The sequence below is a fragment of the Capricornis sumatraensis genome, chromosome 9 (genome assembly GCF_032405125.1).
Source record: "Capricornis sumatraensis isolate serow.1 chromosome 9, serow.2, whole genome shotgun sequence".
In the NCBI taxonomy this organism is placed as follows: domain Eukaryota; kingdom Metazoa; phylum Chordata; class Mammalia; order Artiodactyla; family Bovidae; genus Capricornis; species Capricornis sumatraensis.
In genome coordinates this window covers 109,510,654-109,535,362 of record NC_091077.1, presented here as the reverse complement: position 1 = coordinate 109,535,362, position 24,709 = coordinate 109,510,654, and the positions used below count along the sequence as shown (strand labels likewise).

At 41.0% G+C, this 24,709-nt stretch overlaps 1 protein-coding gene across 1 annotated transcript in view; it reads right to left on the bottom strand.

Moving 5' to 3' along the window:
- The window catches only part of CAMK4 (calcium/calmodulin dependent protein kinase IV), a 270,014-nt gene that overhangs the window by 95,746 nt on the left and 149,559 nt on the right, over positions 1-24,709 (bottom strand). The window lies entirely within an intron of this gene.

Sequence of the window (24,709 nt, the reverse complement as noted above, 5' to 3'; positions counted from 1 at the left end):
AAATGTTTTCCAAACAGGGCATGATCAGAACAGATATGACAAAATAAAAAGATGTATTAAAAAAAGATACCTCAATGACCATAATTATTAAGATTCAGAAAAACCATATTGATGGGAAGAAGTAAATTCTTTTCTTCATGCAATTATTTTGAACACTGCCAAAAAAACCTCATATATTTTCAAAGAATGAAAAATGGAATATTATTCCTAACTTTTTTATTTATTCAGTTCAGTTCAGTCGCTCAGTCGTGTTCGACTCTTTGCCACCCCATGAACTGCAGCACGTCAGGCCTCCCTGTCCATCACCAATTCCCGGAGTTCACCCAAACCCACATCCAACGAGTCAGTGAGGCCATCCAGCCATCTCATCCTTTGTCGTCCCCTTCTCCTCCTGCTCCCAATCCCTCCCAGCATCAGAGTCTTTTCCAATGAGTCAACTGTTCGCATGAGGTGGCCAATGTACTGGAGTTTCAGCTTTAGCATCATTCCTTCCAAAGAAATCCCAGGGTTGATCTCCTTCAGAATGGACTGGTTGGATCTCCTTGTAGTCCAAGTGACTCTCAAGAGTCTTCTCCAACACCACAGTTCATTTATTATAAACATCACAGTTCATTTATTAGACACCTGTTATGCACCAGAGTCAAATAAAATGCAAAGACAGATTACAATACTCAGGGGGTTATTATTAACTGGTCCTTAAAAATAAATTTTCACTGATATTTCCTTACAACAATATGAGTTTTTCCAATTCACAATTAAGTTATATAATCTACTTACTAAAATTTTAATTGAAACTATACTTGAACTATACTCTCTGACTGACTTCCTGAAGAACTGACTCATTGGAAAAGACCCTGATGCTGGAAAAAACTTAAGGCAGGAGGAGAAGGGGACACGAGAGGATGAGATGGTTGGATGGCATCACCAACTCAATGGACATAAGTCTGAGCAAACTCGAGAGTTGGTGATAGACAGGGAGGCCTGGTGTGCTGCAGTCCATGAGGTTGCAAAGAGTCAGACACAACTGAGTGACTGAACTGACTGACTGACTGACTGATACTCTCTGAGTATTTTCAAATCGAGTATCCCCTTAAAAGGGGAAAAGAAGAACTACTGTGTCAGAGGAAGTAGAGAACTTTGACTACCATCACCTCACCCTCTGCACTCCTCTCTAAGTGTGGATTCTGTGGCACACCCATCAACAAACACAAATGTGATCAGTGTGTCCTCTGGGGGCCGCACCTGCTTGGTTTGCTCCAGTCCTATTAAAGGAAGGATGTTGTTATGCAGATGACAGAAAAGAATGGCTGATAATTAACATTTTTTTCCATCTCCTATTCTGCCCAGAAGAGGAGAGAATCAATTACCTCTGGCCCTGCAAAAATCAGTGTGGATTCTCCCATAGTCACTCAAGACTAGAGCTTCACCACAACTTTGGGATACCCCTCCAGGGGGCATGACTCATGGCTTCATTTACCCAAGAACTCTTTCTGGGTTAGTACAGAACCAACCTGCACAACCATGAGTGGCCTTCCTGATGAGAAACCCTCCTTGTCTGTTAAACATATGTGAATTCTTATGAGCTTATCCATCCCTTAGAAAAGAAGTGCTTCACTCACTAGAATTTCTTCTCTATAATTCACTTTATTGTGAATTCTCAAGCTTTGACCTAAGTATGATATTTATGAGTTTTCAGTTTGATATAATTAACGGTTAAGGGGCTGTGTTCAGAACATGTCCTTGTGTGAATGTCTAGTGACTGGCTGGCTGGAGGAGTGAATTTACTTGGGACTATTTTCAGGTAGTGTAGAGGGAAGAGTAGTGGTTGTAGAAAGAATAATGAAAATTCCACTACTTCCCTATACTATATATTAAAATAGCAATATACTTCATCCAATTAATAAGGATGATGCATTCTAACAAAGGTACCCATGTATTTATTTATTCAATAAATATTATGGAATGACCACTGTGTGCTAGGTGCTCAGTAGTACACCAAACAAGGCTTCTGCACTCAATTGGTTTCTCTTGGTATAAAAACACAGACAACAATCCACACGGTGTGCTAAACGTTGTGACAGATATTAGAGAATGGCCTGGGAGCTTCTAGAAAGGGCAGAAAATTTATTCTGCAGGCCAGGCAGGGTAAGAAAGGTATTCCAGGGGTGGCTTACACCTGAAGGGCATACAGGAGTTTTCTAGCTGTCAGGAGGATAGGAGCTGGGGGTGGGATACGTGCAGGGGAGAAGCATGGGACTGGAGAGCAGGGAAACCATTCTAAGGAAAAGGACCAAGACTACAGAGAGAATTAGAACGTGAAGATGGGATAATGATATTTAAGCAGTATTTCTAACTGTCAAATGTGAGCCCATACTTGCTGGACTTAATAAAGAATAAGATTTGGGGACTTCCCTAAGTGGCTCCGTGGTAAAGAATCTGTCTGCCAATGCTGGGGACACAGGTTTGACCCCTGATCTGGGAAGACTCCACATGTTTTGGAGCAACTAAGCCCCTGTGCCACAACTACGGAAGTGCACGCACCTTGGAGCCCATGCTCAGCAACAAGAGAAGCCGCTGCAGTGAGAGTCTGCACACGGCAACTAGGGCAGCCCCCGCCCTCTGCAACTGCTGAAAAAGCCCGCACACCGCCGGACACCCAGCACAACCAAAAACAAATAATTAAAGGCAAGTAAGAATTGGGCCCTGCCCCTGAGGAGACCATACACAATGGAGAAATTGCTAATAAATATATCACCATAAATACATGTTACACTAAGGTTTGTATAGCCAAGAAATGTATTCACTGTTGTTGTCAGAAATATCTTGAGAGCAGACATAAGGGTAGGTGCTCAAATACAGTTGCCTTCCCCACCTAATCCCCCATGAACTCTGTACACCATTACTAGGTTCTGCCATAAAAACCCAACTGCTTCTCTTCCAGGCTCCTTCTGCTAAAAGAAATTTTGTTCTCAGTTGATTTTTTCATCAGAATGTCACAGGGACAAGTTTCTGAAACTCAGACATTCAATTTTAAATATTTAATAAGTTGAGCTGTGACCTAGGTCATTCATGACAGATTGGGAAGAGCAATGGGAAGGAACTTCTCAAGCTGCAAATACAGGTTTGTAACTGAGATATAAGGTTGTAGGTGAAGATACTGGTGATCAAGCAAAGGAAACTGAAACCCTGCAATCTTTTTCTTTATAGCATCACTATGGTAGATGTGCTTGGTCAATGTCTTCTGTTGGGTACTGTGGCAAAATTCTCAGCCTTATCACTAAACTGTTGCTTTGATCACCCTTGCAAAGCTGTTCATAGTAGGCGATCAATAAATATTTGTGGAATCAGTACTAATTGGTAAGTGAATGGATGCCAGAAAAATTTCAGAATATGGACATTTGCCTATGTTCCTTATCATGGCAAAAAGAAAGCACTGGACAGGGAAGGGATGCTCAGCCGCTGCAAGCAACTGCCCGCGGATCCAGAGAGAGACCACTCATACCCGTGCTTCCCAAAGGAAAATACAGCAGACAGAAACGTTACTGTTACTTTTAGGAACAAGCTCAGTCATGCAGTTTCTAGATATTATAGTAACAAGGATCTTTCTAGACGTGTATTTTGAACAAATCAAAAAGTAATGGAGGGAAACTTCTCCAGGATAGACCACATTCTGGGCCATAAATCTAGCCTTGGTAAATTCAAAAAACTGAAATCATTCCAAGCATCTTTTCTGACCACAATGCAGTAAGATTAGATCTCAATTACAGGAGAAAAACTACTAAAAATTCCAACATATGGAGGCTGAACAACACACTGCTGAATAACCAACAAACCACAGAAGAAATCAAAATATGCATAGAAACGAATGAAAATGAGAACACAACAACCCAAAACCTGTGGGACACTGTAAAAGCAGTGCTAAGGGGAAAGTTCATAGCAATACTGGCATACCTCAAGAAACAAGAAAAAAGTCAAATAAATAACCTAACTCTACACCTAAAGCAAGTAGAAAAGGAAGAAATGAAGAACCCCAGGGTTAGTAGAAGGAAAGAAATCTTAAAATTTAGGGCAGAAATAAATGCAAAAGAAACAAAAGAGATGGATGAAACTGGAGCCGATTATACAGAGTGAAGTAAGCCAGAAAGAAAAACACCAATACAGTATACTAACACATATATATGGAATTTAAAAAGATAGCAGTGATGACCCTGTATGCGAGACAGCAAAAAAGACACAGATGTGTAGAGCAGACTTTTGGACTCAGAGGGAGAGGGAGAGGGTGGGATGATTTGGGAGAATGGCATTGAAACATGTATACTATCATGTAAGAATCGAATCGCCAGTCGATATCCAATAAAGGATACAGCATGCTTGGGGCTGGTGCATGGGAATAACCCAGAGGGATGTTGTGGGGAGGGAGGTAGGAGGGGGGGTTCATGTTTGGGATCGCATGTACACCCGTGGTGGATTCATGTCAATGTATGGCAAAACCAATACAGTATTGTAAAGTAAAATAAAGTAAAAATAAAAATTAAAAAATTAAAAAAATAAAAAAAGAAACAAAAGAGACCATAGCAAAAATCAACAAAGCCAAAAGCTGGTTCTTTGAGAGGATAAATAAAATTGACAAACCATTAGCCAGACTCATCAAGAAACAAAGAGAGAAAAATCAAACCAACAAAATCAGAAATGAAAATGGAGAGATCACAACAGACAACACAGAAATACAAAGGATCATAAGAGACTACTATCAGAAATTCTAAGCCAATAAAATGGACAACTTGGAAGAAGTGGACAAATTCTTAGAAAAGTACAACTTTCCGAAACTGATCCAGAAAGAAATAGAAAATCTTAACAGACCCATCACAAGCACAGAAATTGAAACTGTAATCAGAAATCTTCCAGCAAACAAAAGCCCAGGTCCAGATGGCTTCACAGCTGAATTCTACCAAAAGTTTAGAGAAGAGCTAATACCTATCCTAGTCAAACTCTTCCAGAAAATTGCAGAGGAAGGTAAACTTTCAAACTCATTCTATGAGGCGACCATCACCCTAATACCAAAACCTGACAAAGACGCCACAAAAAAAAAAAAAAAGGCCAATATCACTGATGAACATAAATGCAAAAGTCCTTAACAAAATTATAGCAATCAGAATCCAACAACACATTAAAAAGATCATACATTATGACACAGTGGGCTTTATCTCAGGGATGCAAGGATTCTTCAATATCTGCAAATCAATCAATGTAATACACCACATTAACAAATCAAAACATAAAAGCCATATGATTATCTCAATAGATGCAGAGAAAGCCTTTGACAAAATTCAACATCCATTTATGATAAAAACTCTACAGAAAGCAGGAATAGAAGGAACATACCTCAACATAATAAAAGCTATATATGACAAACCCACAGCAAACATTATCCTCAATGGTAAAAAATTGAAAGCATTTCCCCTAAAGTCAGGGACAAGACAAGGGTGCCCACTCTAACCACTACTATTCAACATAGTTTTGGAAGTTTTGGCCACAGCTATCAGAGTAGAAAAAGAAATAAAAGGAATCCAGATTGGAAAAGAAGTAAAACTCTCACTGTTTGCAGATGCCATGACCCTCTACATAGAAAACCCTAAAGACTCCACCAGAAAATTACTAGAGCTAATCAATGAATATAGTAAAGTTGCAGGATATAAAATCAACACACAGAAATCCCTTGCATTCCTATATACTAATAATGAGAAAATAGAAAGTGAATTTAAGGAAACAATTCCATTCACCATTGCAACAAAATGAATAAAATACTTAGGAATATATCTACCTAAAGTAACAAAAGATGTATATATAGAAAACTATAAAACACTGGTGAAAGAAAACAGAGGACACTAATAGATGGAAAAACATGTCATGTTCATGAATCGGAAGAATCAATATAGTGAAAATGAGTATACTACCCCAAAGCAACGTGTAGATTCAATGCAATCTCTACCAAGCTACTAACGGTATTTTTCACAGAGCTAGAACAAATAATTTCACAATTTGTATGGAAATACAAAAAACCTCGAATAGACAAAGCAATCTTGAGAAAGAATGGAACTGGAGGAATCAACCTGCCTGACTTCAGGCTCTACTACAAGGCCACAGTCATCAAGACAGTATGGTACTGGCACAAAGACAGAAATACAGGTCAATGGAACAAAATGGAAAGCCCAGAGAGAAATCCATGCACCTATGGACACCTTATCTTTGACAAAGGAGGCAAGAATATACAATGGAGAAAAGACAATCTCTTTCACAAGTGGTGCTGGGAAAACTGGTCAACCACTTGTAAAAGAGTGAAACTAGAACACTTTCTAACACCATACACAAAAATAAACTCAAAATGCATTAAAGATCTAAACCTAAGACCAGAAACTATACAACTCCTAGAGGAGAACATAGGCAAAACATTCTCCGACATATATCACAGCAGGATCCTCTTTGACCTACCTCCCAGAATATTGGAAATAAAAGCAAAAATAAACAAATGGGACCTAATTAAAATTAAAAGCTTCTGCACAACAAAGGAAACTATAAGCAAGGTGAAAAGACAGCCTTCAGAATGGGAAAAAATAATAGCAAATGAAGCAACTGACAAAGAATTAATCTCAAAAATATACAAGCAACTCCTGCAGCTCAATTCCAGAAAAATAAACGACCCAATCAAAAAATGGCCCAAAGAACTAAACAGACATTTCTCCAAAGAAGACATACAGATGGCTAACAAACACATGAAAAGATGCTCAACATCACTCATTATCAGAGAAATGCAAATCAAAACCACAGTGAGGTACCATTTCACACCAGTCAGAACGGCTGCTATCCAAAAGTCTACAAGCAATAAATGCTGGAGAGGGTGTGGAGAAAAGGGAACCCTCTTACACTGTTGGTGGGAATGCAAACTAGTACAGCCACTATGGAGAACAGTGTGGAGATTCCTTAAAAACTGGAAATAGAACTGTCATACGACCCAGCAATCCCACTGCTGGGCTTACACACTGAGGAAACCAGAATTGAAAGAGACATGTGTACCCCAAATTTCATCACAGCACTGTTTATGATAGCCAGGACATGAAAGCAACCTAGATGTCCATCAGCAGATAAATGGATAAGAAAGCTGTGGTAGATATACACAATGGAGTATTACTCAGCCATTAAAAAGAATAATTTGAATCCATTCTAATGAGGTGGATGAAACTGGAGCCTATTATACAGAGTGAAGTAAGCCAGAAAGAAAAACACCAATACAGTATACTAATGCATATATATGGAATTTAGAAAGATGGGAATGATAACCCTGTATGTGAGACAGCAAAAGAGACACAGATGTATAGAACAGTCTTCTGGACTCTTTGGGAGATGGCGAGGGTGGGATGATTTGGGAGAATGGCACTGAAACATGTACATTTTCATATGTGAATCGAACTGCCAGTCCAGGTTCGATGCATGATACAGGATGCTCTGGGCTAGTGCACTGGAATGACCCAGAGGGATGGTATGGGGAGGGAGGTGGCAGGGGGGTTCAGGATGGGGAACACGTGTACACCCATGGCAGATTCATGTCAATGTATGGCAAAACCAATACAATATTGTACAGCAATTAGCCCCCAATTCAATAAATTTATATATTAAAAAAAAAAACCAACGTAATGGAGCAGGGCTCTAAGCAGCCTTCTGAGGACAGGCCCTCCCCACATCCTCTGTTGAGTACTCTCTGAGGAAGGCAACACTATCTGAGGGAGGCTCCCTGAGTTGTACAGATGTGAAGCCTCCCGCTACCAAGCGGAAGACATTAACCACCTGATGCCCATGAGCACACAGCACACAGCCCCAGGCGTGTGTTAACCCCTGTGATGCTGCCCTGTGACCTCATTTATTTGCAAACTGTAGAACTGTGCAGAGCTGATCACAAACCCTGTGATCCCTCACCTGGCTTTTAAAAATGCTTTTGCCAAATCCCTTTGGGGAGCTCAAGCTTGGGGGTTCTTAGAATATGACCCAGTCGTTTCCTGCATGGCCCTGCAATAAACCTTTCTCAGCTCCAAACTCTGACATTTTGGTTTGTCTGTCCTCACCAAGCAATGGGCAATCAAACTTGCACTAACAAAAGTGACTAAATTCAGCAAAATAGAGCAGCTGTTTCACGAGCAACAATAACGATTCTTACCAAAAATTCAGCTGAGATTTCAAAAGAAAATGCCCAAGAAACCAAACAAATGTATATACAGTTAAAAGTTTACTGTGCTCAGTCACTCAGTCGTGTCCAACTCTTTGTGACCCCACAGACTGTAGCTCACCAGGTTCCTCTGTCCATAGGATTTCCCAGGCAAGAATGCTGGAATGAGTTGCCATTTCCTCCTCCAGGGGATCTTCCTGACCCAGCGATCAAACCCATATCTCCTGCATGGCAGGAGGATTCTTTACCACTGAGTCACTAGGGAAGCCCAATTACTAGATAGAAATTAATGTTGCTTCATTTAGCAATCTGGGAAACTTAGCTATTCAGGGCTTCCCTGTTGGCTCAGAAGATGATGTATCTGCCTGCATTGCCGGAGTCCTGGGTTTGATCCCTGGGTCAGGAAGATCCCTGAAGAAGGGAATGGCAGCCCACTCCAGTATCCTTGCCTGGAGAATCCCATGGATGGAGGAGCCTGGTGGGCTACAGTCCATGGGGTTGGCAAAGAGTTGGACACAAATGAGTAATTCAAAATAGAATGGTATATTTGTATTTTTTTGGATACATGGATATGAAAATACATTTACGGATGTGAGAGTTGGACCATAAAGAAGGTTGAACACCAAAGAATTGATGCTTTTGAACTATGGTGTTGGAGAAGATTCTTGAGAGTCCCTTGGACTACAAAGAGATCCAACCAGAACATCCTAAAGGAAATCAGTCTTGAATATTCATTGGAAGGACTGATGCTAAAGCTGAAACTCCAATACTTTGGCCACCTGATCAGAAGAACTGACTCACTGGAAAACACCCTGATGCTGGGAAAGATTGAAGGCAGTAGGAGAAGGGGATGACAGAGGATGAGACTGTTGGATGGCATCACCGATTCAATGAATATGAAATTTGGAAAACTCCAGGAGATAGTGAGGGACAGGGAGGCCTGGTATGCTGCAGTCTACGGGGTCACAAAGAGTTGGACACAACTTCATGACTGAACAACAACAAAGATCATATGAGTAATTAGTGACATATTGTTTTCACAAAATATTAATTTACTTATGTAACAAATGATAACTGAGAAAATTAATTAATAACCAAAATAAAGATATGCCATAAAATAAGAGATCATAAATGCATTAAAAATTAATTTTATGAGCTCTCTTATTTGAGGTCTACTTTTCACCCAGTTTCTTCAGTGCCTCTTATAAAACAGCACTACAAAATACTCTTGATGAAGAAACAATTCTCAGAAGCTACACAAGAGAGCCTAACTCTAGTTTTAATCAGAAATGTAATACCTTATTATAACCATATGCTATTAAACAAGAGGTCTAGATAACTAGATGCTCAAAAAACAACTGAATGCTATCATAAAAATAACTCTGAAATAGTGCAAAAGCATAAGATAGTTTTCCAGGCACTAACCTCAAAACAAGGGCTTCATTTGTAGCTTGGTCAGTAAAGAATCTGCCTGCAATGAAGGAGATGCAGGTTCGATTCCTGGGTTAGGAAGATTCCCCTGGACAAGGAAATGGCAACCCACTCCAGTACTCTTACCTGGAGCATCCCATGGACAGAGGGGCCTGGTAGGTTCCCAGTACATGGGGTCGCAAGAGTTGGACACAACTTAGCGACTAAACCACCAACAACTTCAAAACATGGTTTCAGATTCACTAATTAAGCGCTGACCAGTGTGGCCTGTATAAATGAGCTGCCCGGCACAAACCACAGAACAGAGGGTGGCATGCCACAGCCTCCTCTGGCAGTCTGGGAGAGCCTACTGGACCATTTTTAGAATGTTTTAAAAATATACACTTAAAATACATGGGGTTATAAAGGAAACTAATTATAATGAATTAGGCTTGTCAAATACATTTTGGATATGTAGTAGAATAATAAGACCTACTGAGTTAAATAACAAGTCCAGTGGCAAACTTTAATTCACAGCTTCAAAAAATTGATGAGTATAAACACTGTTTCGAGATCTCTGGAACAACTAATATAATACAACAATATCTGTGATTTCTATGAGTGAGAAAGTCACGGGCAATGCAAATACTACCATGGTTTGTCACCTACACAGAGGTAGGAAGAGTTTACAGCTTTATACAAAATATACTAGTGACTTCAGATCATTTTCAAAGGTCCAGGACCAAGTAGTTTGTATCTACGCTGCACAATTTCCTGTTGTTCCATTGTCAATTGCTAAAACTAAAATCTCTCCTAGGATTTTAATCACAATGCCAACCCAAAAGGCTGCCCTGGGGTCCCAGTTTCTACAGGGCTCCCAGCCACTAATGGGCCTGGGCACAGGGATCACTGGGAAGGAGGCACCGTGTCTCCCCCAGCTCCCAGGCCACACACCCCGGCCTCCACAGGCCTCTAACTCGAAGGCCGTGCTTCCAACGTTCACTGTTTGCTCCTGGCCCATGTGTTCTTCCCCATGGCTGGGGCTGTTTATCTTATCATTTTAAACGCAGTATGAGAAAACACAGGCGATGCCTCTTTCTCTCTAAGGATCTGCTTTAAAGTATGACTCCTGTACATTTGCTCCTGTCATCTTAATTGCTGCAAATTGAATTGAGCTCATCTCCAGCCCAGCAGTTAGCACAAACAATGCAGCTGAAAAGCTCTAATCTGATCAGATCCTGAGGCCCTCAGACTTCCTGGCACAAAGATTAGGAGCCCAGCTGTTCTCCCCACCAATGGCAGCTTTTGCTTAAACGGAGATGTTATTAGATGACTGTAGGTTTATGTGAGAAACACACTGGCCTGGAGAGGATGGGCACTGAATATCAAATGCACAGGCTGAAAAGCCCCGAGTGATATGCTTTAGAAATCAAGTCCTGAGGGCTGCCAGGACACAATCATGGCGCAACACACAAAATTATACTTAAATGAATTCCGCTGTACCTTGTGTAAATCTACCACTCCTAAGCTTCATTTATGCTTTTTCTTATTTCACTCATGGTATCTTTGTCTATATTGTTGCTTTCTCTAAGAACTCTCCCAAAGAGTATTAAATTCATATGCTTAAATAAACAGTTTCATGGGGTATTACCAGCATCTGTTAAATTTGTAAGCTAGGGAGAGAGTGAGGGAACCACGGATCACTGTGGGTGCTGGCCAAGGAGCTGACAGCGTAGAAAGAAGAGGCCAAATCAAACTGCAGATCTGGAAATGGGTCTAAGGGATTCCCAGTGCAAACTCTCATATTACAAATGAAAAGCCTGACCCCAAGCTATATAAATAGCCCCAGAGCATAGCGCTTATTCAATCACCCATCTGACAGATATACAGGAACTGCTTTCCTGTCTAGAATAGCTTCCAAGACAGACCCCCACCAAGCATGCTCTGCACTGGACATCCCTCTCCCCTCTCTCTGCCCTTCACCTGCTGATTTCCTATTTCCTACTTAAGATTCAGCTCAAAAGGCTTTATTAGCTCCCTGAAGTCATTCCTGGCATAGAAGACCCCCTTAATTTGTAACCAATGGACTGTGTTTATGCCCCAGTTATAGCATTTATGAATCCTTACAGCCAAATTTGTGACCAGTCTGTAGTAAATGCAAAGTATTTTGTGATAGGTTTTCTATGTACTACTGATTCTTACCTTTGTTTTTTTTTATCTCTTGCCCTCCCGTATTTTCTTAAAACTTGTGAGAGTATGGTTGTCTCTATAAGCTCCAGTACACATTTTTGGGTGTGTTGGTAGAAATACAAATATTTGGGTCCCTATTAGTTTTACTTTCCCTCTTCTAGACTGTGAGCTCCTTGAGAGGATGAAAAATTCCCCGGCTAACAAGGTGTGTGTGTGCGCGTGCTTGAGTCAGTCACTCAGCTGTGTCCGACTCTCTGTGACCCAATGGCTGGGAAGAGAATAAAGCAGGGGGTGAACCTGACCCAGCAGCATGAGGCCTGACTATAAGGGGCTTCTGCCATGTTTCAAAGAACCGAAAGTAGCAAGTAGCCTTCTGGGCTAAGCTGGGATCCAAGCTGTGCCTTAAACATTGACGGATGGACAAAAGTGAAACTAACACCAGTAGGAGTCTACTGCAATGGCGGAGAATGCGAAGGCTCAACAGGACATGGGAAGAGAGGCATACACAGTATATACCAAAGAAACACTGCTTTTCATGGGTGAATGCTATTCCTCGGTGCACTCTCCTTCTCCATTTTCTGCTTATGGACACTCATGTCACATCCTCTCCTGGAACGCACTCTCCTCTGCCTGCAGGCGCCCATTTGAGCCTGCTGCACTGCCCAGGGGGCTCCGCTCACGCGTCCCACGCCTCTCCCAGCACTCGTGGAAGTGCACCAGACTAATGTGCTAGTGTGTAAGTAGAATAGAATCACCGGAGAAGGCTATGGCACCCCACTCCAGTACCCTTGCCTGGAAAATCCCATGGATGGAGGAGCCTGGTGGGCTGCAGTCCATGGGGTTGCTGAGAGTTGGACACGACTCAGTGACTTCACTTTCCCTTTTCACTTTCATGCACTGGAGAAGCAAATGGCAACCCACTCCAGTGTTCTTGCCTGGGGAATCCCAGGGACGGGGAGCCTGGTGGGCTGCTGTCTATGGGGTCACGCAGAGTCGGACATGACTGAAGCGACTTAGCAGCAGGACAGAATCACAGTGCTGACCCGGTAGTAAGTCCTCTGTGTTCCTCTTCCTTTCTGCTGTGACTGTTTGGTCCTTTGACCCTTCTGCAGCTTGACTCTTCATGCTTCTGAGGAAGAGAGAAACTTTTTCTAAAACAACCGTTTTATGTGACTCTGATCTTATTCCCTCAGGGTCTTCTCTGGGATGTTGTTCCAAATAAAAGTCCCTCTCAGATCTCTCCTGCTTCCCTATCCAGTAGGCTCCGTCCTTCGGCAAATTAATGTGTTTCCAGTGGGCCAGTTCAAAACAGACACTAAGCCTCCATTTACCCTGTGTCCCTTTCTGCTGCCTCACTTAGTTTCCCTTTATAGTCAAGCTTCTGAAAAAGCAGACTTTAAATCTACTCCAAATCAAAGCACGTTTTGTTTACATGTAGACAGATAAACCAACCAGTCCTTTCTGAAGGAGATCAGTTCTGGATGTTCTTTGGAAGGAATGATGCTAAAGCTGAAACTCCAGTACTTTGGCCACCTGATGAGAAAAGCTGACTCATTGGAAAAGACCCTGATGCTGGGAGGGATTGGGGGCAGGAGGAGAAGGGGATGACAGAGAATGAGATGGCTGGATGGCATCACTGACTTGATGGACATGAGTCTGAGTGAACTCCAGGAGTTGGTGATGGACAGGGAGGCCTGGCGTGCAGCGATTCATGGGGTCGCAAAGAGTCGGACACGACTGAGTGACTGAACTGAACTGAGACAGACAAAATTGCATAAAAAGAATATGTATTTATATATACATATATATATACACACACACATTAATGTTTAAGTTAAGCCACACTTAAGCAGAAAAAAATGTATGTCACTAATTTGAAGTTTCATTTTTAAATATTAAGACTATTAGCATCTGCTTACATAGCAGCAGTATGGTGTGTTAGAAAAACCATATACATTGGAATATGACATACTAGAGTTCACTTCCATTTAATTATTGTTTCTCTGATCCTCAGTTATCTGGTCTACAAAATATATATATATCAAGGCCTACGTTTTATACCTATGTTTTATATGTGTTGCTGTTGAGAATTAAATGAGATCATGGTTAGTAAAATGTTTTGTCACTGCCAGGAGTCTAAAAGGCACTCAAAAATGGCCCTCATTATAGTGACTAATTATTCTTTTAGACAGTAAGATGTTACATATCTTCATTTCAACATTAATGATGAATTTTTGACACAACAGTCTTCACAAATTCAGATGTGTTCTGACTTTGGTTAACCATAAAACCAACCATGACAGAACTCCATAAAGACTGGAGAAAAGTCCTAATTTCCATTTCTAGGATTCTTTCCTAATGACTGTGTCCTGACAATTCCATTTATTTCCATCAAGAGCAGAGACCCAGGAATGCAGAAGCAGAAATGACTATCAGGACTGGAATACGAAGGACTCTGTCAGGTAATTAAGGAGCTAAATGCATAATCTCCAAATATAACCACTACTTCTCCTGGATATTGACAACTGTTTATTTTCTTGCAAGAGAATACTTTCAGTCGGGGGAAATGAAAAAAAAATTTTGTAGTGAGTTTCAGGCCTGACTGTATGACTTATCAATTTCTACAGTTTGTGGTCCTAAAAAAAATGAGAATAATAATGCCTCAGAAAAATCTGAAAGATGAGTGAGTAACTTAAATACTTTTTTGCACAGGACCAAGCAATACAAGGCCAAGCGGCTTCCCGGTGGCTCAAACAGTAACGCATCTGCCTGCAATGTGGGAGACCTGGGTTGGAGCCCTGGTTTAGGAAGATCTCCTGGAGAAGGAAATGGCAACCCACTCCAGTATTCTTGCCTTGAAAATTCCATGGATGGAGGAGCCTGGTAGGCTACAGTACGCGGGGTTGCAAAGAGTCGGATACGACTGAGCAACTTCACTTTCACTTTTCAAGCAATACATCAGGGATTCTCCTTAAACAAAATAAACAGCAGTTTATTCTCTTGTAAATAATTTGAAAGGGGCTAACTGGATTTAAAAAGAAAGACAATGAGGCCATATGGGGAGGAAGAGTTGGACCAGAAGACAGACCGACTGCCTATCTGGGGACGATCATTTACATCCTCAGGTTCCACATCTGTAGAGTGGGACAGTGCTTTTCATCCTGCTTGTCCCAAAGGGTTGACATAAAAGAGGAAGACACACTGCTGTCTGCGAAAGAACTTTTCAAACCATATGTACTGAATTTTTGCTCTCAGTAGTGGTGGGGTGGACAAGCCTACAGGTTAGAACAATGAAAACAAGCTAAATAAAATATAAAGTATACTTGAAGACACCACAGAGCTACCAAGGAAGTGAAGGCTTTAGGAGCCAAGCTCTAGAAGAGAAGAAATATGCCGAAAAGCAGACCTGATACCTGATGCTTATGCTTTTTCTTTAAAGGCATTAACAAATTCTAAATCAGCAGCTGACAGGCCACCTTACACGGTAGAGGGAACAGAAGCTGGCATTTAGGATCTGCCAAGGAAGGGGATCCTTGGCAAAAATCCCCTGGCTTCAACTGGGACCCTTAAAGGGCAAAACCTATAAGAGTTGACAAGAAATAGATTTGCTTTCAGGAAACCCAGCTTTGAATCAGTCCAATGCCTGATTAGATTAAAGTGATCTGTTCCTTACCTTAACTATCTACTGAAGCAAAATAAAATTTGCTTTTTTCGAGGCGACAGCATTTAAAGCCTTAAATTCTAAATCCTTTCATAAATAATGTTTGGCATGTGAACAAGCATAACCTGGCAAACAAAAACACAAGGAGAAAGCAGAAAAAAGACAAATTTAAAAATTCACAAGATATCCTGATACTAGAGTTAGACAAAAATCAGAAAAGAAAAAAAAAGTTAAAAAATTTTAATTAGAAGACCAGAAGGATACTGCTGAATTAGTTGCCTTATAATACAATCATTTTCTGGAAAAAAAATTGGAAATTTACTCTTAAGCAATCTCACACATTATCCACTTGAAAAGTTCAATACATTTATAAGAATTGCAACTAGATTAAGAAAGATGGGAAAGAAAATGTTATAGAGATTCCTTTTCTTCATGATATTGTAATTTTGTGCAGATTTTTTGGGGGAATTTCCTTGGGCACAAAATATCACTGATTTTATTCCAAAAACTGTAATCCATTGTCCCATGCAATTTACTACTCATATGCTACATGAAACAGCAGATTTCACTTATACTTATCAGGTTTAGGTTTTTAGCAGCAACATAGATCTTTTGCTAATAAAATACAGTCATACACCATTTGACTGTGATGGGCTAACATAATTATCTCTTCATCAGTTGCTCCATTAGTTCATTCATTAGATACTATTAGAGTCATCATTAGACCAGGAATGAATTTATGTTATTGCAATTAAATAAATTTGGGTTTTGACCTAAGTACAGGAAAAAGAGATCATATTATGATTTTGATCTCTCAGGAAAGAAACCAGTAAGTGGATAATAATGCAGGATATATTTTCAGTTTGACCCAAATTTAAAGATAACTGTAGGATTAAGTAACTTAATGGAGAAACTACATTTATCTCAGATATGGCAACAGACATGTAGACAACATTCGGGGCGGGGGGTGGGGGGGGAGTCTATCGTCTAAGACCACTAAGAGTTCATAGAGCAGTCACTTGAGTGCTTTACTGACTATCTACCATTCTTTAGATGTCCTCTGCTAAATTTGACTATTTATCATTATAAATGAAATTTATTGACATTTAGTTTTTCATTCTTATCTATAGCTGAATTAATTCTACCCCATAAAAATCAACTAGACTACAAGATGAGAGACCCAGAAAGGCTGGGGAGAAGGGAAAGAGAGGCCCCTATTTCCAAAATGACTGAAACAAACAGAGGTAAGAAGGTACAGAGTAAATACTATTTACTTAATTGTGAAAATTCCTGTCCTGGAATTATTTACAAAGAATGGGTGGTTTTTCTCTGGTAGACCACAATTAGCAGAGAAATATGTCAGCCTTCCTTAGGGAGACCTCACGACTCCAGAGCCAGCAGGATCTAACTATAATCTGACTCTATTAATGTACCTGAAGGAGGAATATGTCCATGAAAGAGTAAGCTAAAGTAGTGCTGAAAGAGGACAACTATGGACAAACTTAGGCAGCATTCAAATGAACTAGTCCAGAAGAGTCTTGACTAAGCACGAGGGAACACAGCAGTTTTAAGACAAAGCTGTCCTTACAGCAGATCAGCGTGTCCTGGCTTTCTTAGCATCACACAACAGCTTCAAATTTGTTCTGAGGTTCAGAGAAGTTAACCAAACTACTCTGAGTCAGTTATTTGTTCCTTAAGTCAGGATTTACAACATGACTCCAATTGGCTATGAACCAAATCCCACAAGAAGTATATGTTGAGGCTACCTATGCTTATGTATCTCAGGTGATTCATTTATCTATAAAGAATGAACATAGTGTAAATGCTATAATTTTTAAAACCTGGTTATTGACATAACTTGTTCTAAGGAAACTTTAATATACATCTGAACAAAACTATGTATCTGTTGAAGATATATATGTATCTCCAATCAAGGCCATTTTGCTCCTTCCAATCTGAAGATCAAAATCTGCTGGGAGCCAGCGTGATGAACTCCGCCCATGGCAAAGGTCATGAGGAAGGAGGCTTCAGCATACACAAAGGCAGGATCCAGCCTCCGGAAACCCCCTGTTCCTAAGCATCTACCCCCAAAACCAGGGTCTGCCTATTTTACTGTTTTATGCTCTCACCTATACCTCTGATTTTACGGGGGGCTGACCCCCATTACCCCTCTCTGAGAAGGAGTTAACTTATAGCTCCAAGTCAATAAAAATTCCTGGGTGTGACAAGAGTGTTTCAACTTACGAACTCCTCTGAAGGTTATCTAGTCTGCCTGTACAGGTTCGTCCGGCCACATGTGATTGTTTACAGCCTCCCAATCGTGAGAGGCACGAGATATTTTAGACTTACTAAAGGCAGATTCTTTTGGGGAGTTAGAAATTGTTGGTATAGTGGGTTGGTTAGGAATTATATTGGTGGAGGGTTTTTCATTTGTTGTGCCAATAATTGCTGCTAATTCCTTGCCCTGGGTGTGACAAGGGTCTCTCAGGTCAAACCTCTCTGCTGACAGACTAGCTTGTGTAACAACTTCTCAACCATAAACAGCACAGAGAGTTTGGAGTATTTTGAAAGTTTTAATTAGCATGGGGCTTTCTCATTGTTGAGTCAATGATTGCCACCAGGCCTCCATATCCTTCAGTTCAGTTCAGTTCAGTTCAGTTCAGTCGCTCAGCATGTCCGACTCTTTGAGACCCCATGAATCGCTGCACGCCAGGCCTCTCTGTCCATCACCATCTTCCGGAGTTCACTCAGACTCATGTCTATCGAGTCCATGATGCCATCCAGCCATCTCATCCTCGGTCGTCCCCTTGTCCTCCTGCTCCCAATCCCTCCCAGCATCAGAGTCTTTTCCAAAGAGTCAACTCTTCGCATGAGGTGGCCAAAGTACTGGAGTTTCAGCTTTAGCATCATTCCTTCCAAAGAAATCCCAGGGCTGATCTCCTTCAGAATGGACTGGTTGGATCTCCTTGCAGTCCAAGGGACTCTCAAGAGTTTTCTCCAACACCACAGTTCAAAAGCATCAATTCTTCGGGGCTCAGCCTTCTTCACAGTCCAACTCTCACATCCATACATGACCACAGGAAAAACCATAGCCTTGACTAGACAGACCTTAGTCGGCAAAGTAATGTCTCTGCTTTTGAATATCCTATCTAGGTTGCTCATAACTTTTCTTCCAAGGAGTAAGCGTCTTTTAATTTGATGGCTGCAGTCACCATCTGCAGTGATTCTGGAGCCCAAAAAAATAAAGTCTGATACTGTTTCCCCATCTATTTCCCATGAAGTGATAGGACCAGATGCCATGATCTTCGTTTTCTGAGTGTTGAGCTTTAAGCCAACTTTTTTGCTCTCCTCTTTCACTTTCATCAAGAGGCTTTTTAGTTCCTCTTCACTTTCTGCCATAAGGGTGGTGTCATCTGCATATCTGAGGTTATTGATATTTCTCCCAGTAATCTTGATTCCAGCTTGTGTTTCTTCCAGTCCAGCGTTTCTCATGATGTACACTGCATATAAGTTAAACAAGCAGGGTGACAATATACAGCCTTGACGTGCTCCTTTTCCTATTTGGAAGCAGTCTGTTGTTCCATGTCCAGTTCTAACTGTTGCTTCCTGACCTGCATACAGATTTTTCAAAAGACAGGTCAGGTGGTCTGGTATTCCCATCTCTTTCAGAATTTTCCACAGTTTATTGTGATCCACACAGTAAAAGGCTTTGGCATAGTCAGTAAAGCAGAAATAGATGTTTTTCTGGAACTCTCTTGCTTTTTCCATGACCCAGCAGATGTTGGCAATTTGATTTCTGGTTCCTCTGCCTTTTCTAAAACCAGCTTGAACATCAGGGAGTTCATGGTTCATGTATTGCTGAAGCCTGGCTTGGAGAATTTGAGCATTACTTTACTAGCATGTGAGATGAGTGCAATTGTCTGGTAGTTTGAGCATTCTTTGGCATTGCCTTTCTTTGGAATTGGAATGAAAACTGACCTTTTCCAGTCCATATCCTTAGGCACCTGGGAATATATTAATCAATGTATTTGGAATATAGAAAAGGAAATATAGTAGTTTTTGATGTTAGCAATACTAGACTTTTTGAGTTAATGAATTTTCTCTTCTGTTATAGATCACTGTACTTTGTTATAAATCACTGTGCCATTGCTATGCAAAAATGTAACTTTATCTCTATCTTAAGACTAAATAGATCTTAAGGGGAACACTGGTGAAGGGTTTTCATTTGTTGAGCTGATGTTTGCTGCTAAAACTCCATATTCCCTGCCCTTATAATGAATATAACTAGCATATAGGAGAAGTAAGTATTAACCTTTAAGATTAATCATGTTAACCTTGGGTTAAATAAATTCCTTTCTTGATTGTAACCCACTACACACTTACCCTATAGGAATGCAACTTTATTTGGAGGGTGGTGCCTGGTTTAAGAAAAAACACCCTTGGAAAAAATAAGTTTTTTGGTTATCAGAAAGAAAGGATCATAAAATGTCAGCAGGCCTCATGGCCAGAAGATGATGTAAAACCCCTAAGACCTTTTTTTATACATTTATGTGAAGCACCTGATTTTGATAAAGGTCAGGACTGCTGACCCCTGCATGACTCTGTATTCATCCCTATGTATAACAAAAGGTATATAAGCAAACCTAAAAAATAAAGAAATCAGATCAGTTTTCTGGAAAGACTGGTTCCCCCGTGTCGTTTCTTTCTTGCTCCCCGTTTTTCTGGCTAAATTCCCATCTGGATTGTGAGTGCTCACCATGTATACTTACTTCCCCAGGTTTTTAAGTTCCATGTGAGAAGGAGCCCAAGGAGGGGCACCTTCCGATATTCAAGTGGCACCGGTGGCCCAACGTAGATGGTGCAAATTCCTTGTCTTGGAATTTTATTGGTATCCCACGTAAACCAAGTTATTCAGCCTCTTTTTCTCCACTAATATTTCCTACTACATTATCTGTTTCTAATCTCTCTATATATCTGTAATTAAATAAGTTTCTTCCTAGGACGCTGATTCTGTCCCCACCTTCAAATTACCCTGGATCCAACGGGGCTGGACCCCAGCAAAAATCTGCAGTGTAACATTAAAAGCAGACAGACCTTTGAAAATGGAGCTTCCCAGGTGCTTCAGTGGTAAAGAACCTGCCTGCCAATGCAGGAGATATGGTTCGAACCCTGCATCAGGAAGATCCCTGGAGAAGGAAATGTCAACCCACTCCAGTATTCTTGCCTGGAGAATCCAATGCACAGAGGAGCCTAGTGGGCTACAGTCTGTGGGGTCATAAAGAGATGAACAGGACTTAGTGACTAAACAACAACAGTGAAAACTTTGAAGACTTCTGCCAGCTCTTGAAGAGACAGCAAATTTAAGCGGGTGGAGCTGGGGAGGAGAGAGGGGGGGCGTGCCTCTCTCCACCACATTCTAAGCCTGCTTCCCTTAGGCATCGTTCTCCTCTGAGGCCACTCACTGCAGCAGCTGCTCATGCACTCACCCATGCAGCAACTAATTACTGAGAATTTACTAGGCTCCAGGCGTTCAGGCTACATCAGTGGTCCTCACCCTCTCTTCTGCCTTCAGTCCACTTATCTCTTCACCCATTCTTCAACCAATAAGATGTTTACATCACAGAAACTGTAGTTTCTTACCGTTTCTAATATAAGCCTACTCAGTTTCTTTGTCTTCTTCCAAATTCATTTTTGTTTAATTACCCTGATCAGCAGAGCAAAGAGCTCCCAAGACCACATCAGGGCAAAGAGGGAATTCTGAGAAGACGAGGTGGGTGGGAGAGCTATGGAAACTTAAAGCATGCACAAACTTAAAACTTGCACAAATAACATATCTGTATTATGCTCTACCAGATTTCCAGATAGACTCCCTGCACCCTCAAGCCTCAGCCTTAAGTGATGAATATATGAACAGACAACTAAAATTGTCTATAATTGGATATAATAGATCATATTTTTCTCTGCAACTTGGACCTCTTTAAAGAGCCTAAAAAGAAAGTAGCCCTACAAACAATCATTTGGAGAGAATCTATTTTCCTAAGCTTTGGATCATAAGAAAAAATACTATTATAATACACACTTAACTATCTATCAGTTCAGTTCAGTCGCTCTGTCGTGTCCGACTCTTTGCGACCCCATGAATCACAGCACACCAGGCCTCTCTGTCCATCACCAACTCCCGGAGTTCACTCAGACTCACGTCCATCGAGTCAGTGACGCCATCCAGCCATCTCATCCTCTGTCTTTCCCTTCTCCTCCTGTGCCCAATCCCTCTCAGCATCAGTCTTTTCCAATGAGTCAACTCTTCACATGAGATGGTCAACGTACTTCAGGTTCAGCTTTAGCATCACTCCTTCCAAAGAAATCCCAGGGCTGACTTCCTTCAGAATGGACTGATTGGATCTCCTTCCAGTCCAAGGGACTCTCAAGAGTCTTCTCCAACACCACAGTTCAAAACCCTCAATTCTTCAGCACTCAGCCTTTTTCACAGTCCAACTCTCACATCCATACATGACCACAGGAAAAACCATAGCCTTGACTAGATGGACCTTGGTTGCCAAAGTAATGTCTGTGCTTTTGAACACACTGTCTAGGTTGGCCACAACTTTTCTTCCAAGGAGTAAGCATCTTTTAATTTTATGGCTGCAGTCGCCATCTGCAGTGTCTTAGGAGTCCAAAAAAATAAAGTCTGATACTGTTTACACTGTTTCCCCATCTATTTCTCATGAAGTGACAGGACCAGATGCCATGATCTTCGTTTTCTGAATGTTGAGCTTTAGGCCAACTTTTTCACTCTCCACTTACACTTTCATCAAGAGGCTTTTTAGCTCCTTTTCCCTTTCTGCTATAAGGGTGGTGTCATATGGGTATCTGAGGTTATTGATATTTCTCCCGGTAATCTTGATTCCAGCTTGTGCTTCTTCCAGTCCAGCATTTCTCATGATGTACTCTGCATATAAGTTAAATAAGCAGGGTGACAATATACAGCCTTGACGTACTCCTTTTCCTATTTGGAACCAGTCTGTTGTTACATGTCCAGTTCTAACTGCTGCTTCCTGACCTGCATACAGATTTTTCAAGAGGTAGGCCAGGTGGTCTGGTATTCCCATCTCTTTCAGAATTTTCCACAGTTTATTGTGATCCACAGAGTCAAAGGCCTGACATAGTCAATAAAGCAGAAATAGATGCTTTTCTGGAACTCTCTTGCTTTTTCCATGATCCAGCGGATGTTGGAAATTTGATTTCTGGTTCCTCTGCCTTTTCTAAAACCAGCTCGAACATCAGGAAGTTCACGGTTCACGTACTGCTGAAGCCTGGCTTGGAGAATTTTGAGAATTACTTTACTAGCATGTGAGATGAGTGCAATTGTGTGGTAGTTTGAGCGTTCTTTTGGCATTGCTTTTCTTTGGAATTGGAATGAAAACTGACCTTTTCCAGTCCTGTGGCCACTGCTGAGTTTTCCCAATTTGCTGGCATATTGAGTGCAGCACTTTCACAGCATCATCTTTCAGGATTTGAAACAGCTCAACTGGAATTCCATCACCTCCACTAGCTTTGTTCGTAGCGATGCTTTCCAAGGCCCACTTGACTTCACATTCCAAGATGTCTGGCTCTAGATGAGTGATCACATCATCATGATTATTGGGTCGTAAAGATCTATTTTGTACAGTTCTTCTGTGTATTCTTGCCACCTCTTCTTAATATTTTCTGCTTCTGTTAGATCCAGACCATTTCTGTCCTTTATCGAGCCCATCTTTGCATGAAATATTCCCTTGGTATCTCTAATTTTCTTGAAGAGATCTCTAGTCTTTCCCATTCTGTTCTTTTCCTGTATTTCTTTGCACTGATCACTAAAGAAGGCTTTCTTATTTCTTCTTGCTATTCTCTCGAACTCTGCATTCAGATGCTTACATCTCTCCTTTTCTCCTTGGCTTTTTGCCTCTCTTCTTTTCACAGCTATTTGTAAGGCCTCCCCAGATAGCCATTTTGCTTTTTTGCATTTCTTTTCCATGGGGATGGTCTTGATCCCTGTCTCCTGTACAATGTCACAAGCCTCACTCCATAGTTCATCAGGCGCTCTATCTATCAGATCTAGGCCCTTAAATCTATTTCTCACTTCCACTGTAGAATCATAAGGGATTTGATTTAGGTCATACCTGAATGGTCTAGTGGTTTTTGCTACTTTCTTCAATTTAAGTCTGAATTTGGCAATAAGGAGTTCATGATCTGAGCCACAGTCAGCTCCTGGTCTTGTTTTTGTTGACTGTATAGAGCTTCTCCATCTTTGGCTGCAAAGAATATAATCAATCTGATTTCAGTGTTGACCATCTGGTGATGTCCATGTGTAGAGTCTTCTCTTGTGTTGTTGGAAGAGGGTGTTTGCTATGACCAGTGCATTTTCTTGGCAAAACTCTATTAGTCTTTGCCCTGCTTCATTCTGCAATCCAAGGCCAAATTTGTCTGTTACTCCAGGTGTTTCTTGACTTTCTACTTTCTACTTTTGCATTCCCCTATAATGAAAAGGACATCTTTTTTGGGTGTCAGTTCTTAAAGGTCTTGCAGGTCTTCATAAATCTGTTCAACTTCAGCTTCTTCAGCATTACTGGTTGGGGCATACACTTGGATTACTGTGATATTAAATGGTTTGCCTTGGAGATGAACAGAGATCATTCTGTCGTTTCTGAGATTGCATCCAAGTACTGCATTTTGGACTCTTTTGTTGACCATGGTGGCTACTCCATTTCTTCTGAGGGATTCCTGCCTGCAGTTGTAGATACAATGGTCATCTGAGTTAAATTCACCCATTTCAGTGCATTTTAGTTTGCTGATTCCTAGAATGTCGACATTCACTCTTGCCATCTCCTGTTTGACCACTTCCAATTTGCCTTGAATTATGGACCTCACATTCCAGGTTCCTATGCAATATTGCTCTTTACAGCATTGGACATTGCTTCTATCACCAGTCACATCCACAACTGGGTATTGTTTTTGCTTTGGCTTCATCCCTTCATTCTTTCTGGAGTTATTTCTCCACTGATCTCCAGTAGCATATTGGGTACCTACTGACCTGGGGAGTTCCTCTTTCAGTATCCTATCATTTTGCCTTTTCATAGTGTTCATGGGGTTCTCAAGGCAAGAATACTGAAGTGGTTTGCCATTCCTTTCTCCAGTGGACCACATTCTGTCTATTATTTTCATGAAATACTCTCTCACAAAATATCCTCTTAAATCTT